Below are 3,772 nucleotides of genomic sequence, written 5' to 3'. Positions count from 1 at the left end.
TACTGTACCACAGATACACGGTCTCTAAAGCCCCATGGGCAGTCACTGCCCATGGAATTGACTTGATGAACATGGGAGTGTGCAGCGAGACTGTTGCAATGCATTAGACTGTTGCTTTGGGAAAATCCAGGAGGAGTGAACAAAGGAACTAAAAGTAGCGGCTGATGTTGATAGAAATGTCGACTCAGCTGCTTTCTGAGCTGCTGCACTAGAAGCAAAATTAATTACGACATTGACAGATGAAGCTTTGCAGTTGTTCAATTCGCAAACACTTTCAAATCCATCTGAACTTTTCCGTAAGTTTCTTGCTTGGGGATTTATCAGACTTTAAGTATAAACAAATCAGCCTAGTACTTTAATAATAAACTGTAGGCCAGACTTACCACCCCCCATCTGTCACTTTTATGTGTAGCAAACCCTGAAGATGCCACAAAAAGCTTGTTGGAAACAATGGAAGGATTTGGTAAAGTCACCGTCCTGTAGGAGCTTCCTTGCACGTTGGTACAGTGCTGGAATATGTGCTACAGATATGATGGAGGCAGCAGGACCCCCACGGTGGACATGACATTAACAGAGCTTTAAGACTAAGACTGGAAAGGAAGATTTGGCAAGATACTTCTATCAACGAGTCCGTGGGATCATGCTGGAAGATGAGCCCTCTAGATTGTAGCCACAGCAATGGACTCGATCGTGATGAAGAAGACACAGGGCCAAGGACGGGCTCATTCAAGGAGTTGATTTTGACTCCATGGCAACTAGCGTGATAGGCTAGACATCACTCCGAGAAGCACACCAAGTCCTGTTTCTCCCAGTGTGCTTGTTAACGTCATTTGGACCATGGTCAACTGGTAGCAATTATTCACAAGGAAAAGACTCAGGGTTTCGAAGGTCTAGTATAGGAAAATTGAGTGGAATTTAACACACAGCAATTCCAATAAAATGCAAGTAACTTCAACTTCCAATTATTCAACTATCAGCTTTAGGCGATTTAAATTAGTCTGCAGACTCAGTCGCAGTGTCTTGTTTCTAATAGAAAGCTAATCTGCAAAAAAATATTCGTGAAATCTCTGAGATTAGAGCCACCCCAGTCTTCTTCCCAGCACAGAAATGAACCCGCTCTCTGACACCTGTCATTGGTAACCATCAGAGCTGTATTTTGGACTAGGAAACATCACCCGGCTAGTTCGGATATCTGTGCCTGTGTATGCATGTGACACATTTCTCGCTAGTACTTTAAAAATTTTAAATAAATGTAATTTATTATAAACATAACACATCTGTTCGTTGCTAAAAATTAGAAAAATAAGTAAAAGTCTAAAAGCTGAAATATAAACTTTGAACCAAGAAAACTCCAAGACCAGATAGCTTCACAGGAAAGTTCTACCAAGTATTCAGAGAAAGGCTATTACCGATTCTACACAGACTCGTCCAGAATATCGAGAGGGATAGTGAACTTCCAAGTTCATTCTCTGATGAAAGCATAACTCTGGTACCCAAATCAGGCAAAGTCCCCACAAGGACAGAAAACTACAGAACAACATCCCTCATGAATACAGATGCAAAATTTCTCAATGCAATTCTAGTCAATAGAATCCAACAAATAATAATTCACCAAGATCAAGTGAGACTGATACCAGCTAGGTAACCAGCTAGGTTCAACATTAGAAGACCAATCAAGGTAATCGACCATATATACAAGACAAAAGTAAGAACCACATGATCTTATTAATAGATGAAGTAGAAACATTTGACAATATCAACACACATTTCTGATAAAAAAACACTCAACAAAATAGAATCAGAAGGAAAATTCCTTAACATAATAAAGGCTTTATATGAAAAACCATCTTCTGACATCACACTCAACAGGGAAAAACTGAAAGCATTTTCCTTGAGAATGGGAACTAGACAAGACCACTCCCATTCAACATCATCCTGGGGGGTCTTAGCCAGAAGCATCATGCAACAAAAAGAAATTAAGGGAATATAATTGAGCAAAGAAGAAATGAAACTATTTGCAGAAGGCATGATTTTATATGTAGCCCCAAAGATGCCACAAAAAGATTTGGTAAAGTAGCAAGTTGGTAAAGTAGCAAGATACAATATTAACAAGCAGAAATCAATAGGATTCCTATATACTAGGAATAGAACTCTGAAAAAGATATTTTATTAAGAAAACAATACCATTTATAACAGCCATAAGAAAGATGAACTAATACTTACCTGGCAGGGGAGATACCATGATCACGAAGGTGGTTTTCCCAGGGCGAGGCTTATCCATTGCACTCCGGATGTGCTGACCCCTGCGATTTCCCCAAATGTGGGAAACTCGACTGCATAATTTGTGGTAGTGGGGGACTGCGTTCGCGCTCTCCCTTAAAATAAAAGAAAAAAAAAGAAAGATGAACTATTTACAAATAAACCTTGCCAAAGAAAGAAGAGTACTGTACTAAGAAAGCTACAGATCAGTATTACACGAAACCAAAAGAGACCTGCACAAATGGAAGAATCGCCTATGTTCATGGATAGGAAGACTTACTTCATAAAAATACCATTACTATTATATTAAATGAAGGGGGAAGTGCAGAGTGGAGACCCAAGGCCCAAGTGTCAGCCAATGGAGATCCCCTCATAGAGGGGCTTAGGAGAGGAGATGGGTTAATTAGGGTGTGAGGTAGTATCGATGAAGAACACAGCTTTCCCCCAGATCCTGGATGCTTCCTCCCCCCAACTACCATGATCCGAATTCTACCTTGCAGGGCTGGATAGGACAGAGGCTGTACACTGGTACATAGGAGGGTTGGAGATACAGGGAATCCAGGGTGGATGATACCTCCAGGACCAAGGGAGTGAGGGACGATGCTGGGAGAGTGGAGGGTGAGTGGGTTGGAAAGGGGAAACTGATTACAAGGAGCCACATGTGACCTCTTCCCTGGGAGAGGGACAGCAGAGAAGGGGGGAAGGGAGACCCCGAATAGGGCAAGATATGACAAAATAACGAGGTATAAATTACCAAGGGCATATGAGGGAGGGGGGAAAAGGGAGGGAGGGGGGGAAAAAAAGGAGGACCTGATGCAAGGGGCTTAGGTGAAGAGCAAATGCCTTGAGAGTGATTGGGACAGGGAGTGTATGGGTGTGCTTTGTACAATTGATGTATGTATATGTATGGATTGTGGTAAGAGTTGTTGGAGTCCCTAATAAAATGTAAAAGAAGAAAAAAAAAAAAGAAAATGATTAGGGCAAAATATGTACAGATGTGCTTTATACAATTGATGTATGTCTATGTATGGATTGTGATAAGTGTTGTATGAGCCCCTAATAAAATGTTTAAAAAAAAATACCATTACTACCCAAAGCAATCTATAAATACAATGCAATTCTGATCCAAATTCTAATTTCATTCTTTAAAGAATGGAAAAACTAATTTCCAGCTTCATATGGAGAAGGAAGAGACCAGGATAAGCAAAGAACTCAAAAATAAGCAAAGCAATAGGTCTCACTCTACCCAACCTCAAATCTATTTCACAGACACAGTAGTCAAAACAGCCTATGGAACAGAATAGACAATCCAGAAATAAATGCATCCATCTATAGGCAACTGATCTTTGACAAAGGGCCAAAAGAGCATTAAATGAGAAAAGCAGAAATATAGTCACAACCACCTGATTTAAAGAATCATATATTTCCATATGGATTTCTTTTTAATTTGTAAATATGAATATGCTGGGTATTTTTAAAATGTAATTATATGTACTTACATATATACCCACAT

The 3,772-nt window shown here is 40.0% G+C and overlaps 1 non-coding gene across 1 annotated transcript; it reads left to right on the top strand.

The window, feature by feature from the left end:
- The first annotated feature begins 2,215 nt into the window (after positions 1-2,215).
- LOC142461746 (U1 spliceosomal RNA) lies at positions 2,216-2,379 on the top strand. The gene has a single exon (XR_012786945.1). It is a non-coding gene; the product is annotated as a U1 spliceosomal RNA (small nuclear RNA).
- Positions 2,380-3,772: the final 1,393 nt, after the last annotated feature.

Source organism: Tenrec ecaudatus, chromosome 11 (genome assembly GCF_050624435.1).
Source record: "Tenrec ecaudatus isolate mTenEca1 chromosome 11, mTenEca1.hap1, whole genome shotgun sequence".
NCBI classification, from domain to species: Eukaryota; Metazoa; Chordata; class Mammalia; order Afrosoricida; family Tenrecidae; genus Tenrec; species Tenrec ecaudatus.
The sequence above is the reverse complement of the archived record's forward strand: the minus strand, read 5'-3'. Positions and strand labels throughout refer to the sequence as shown.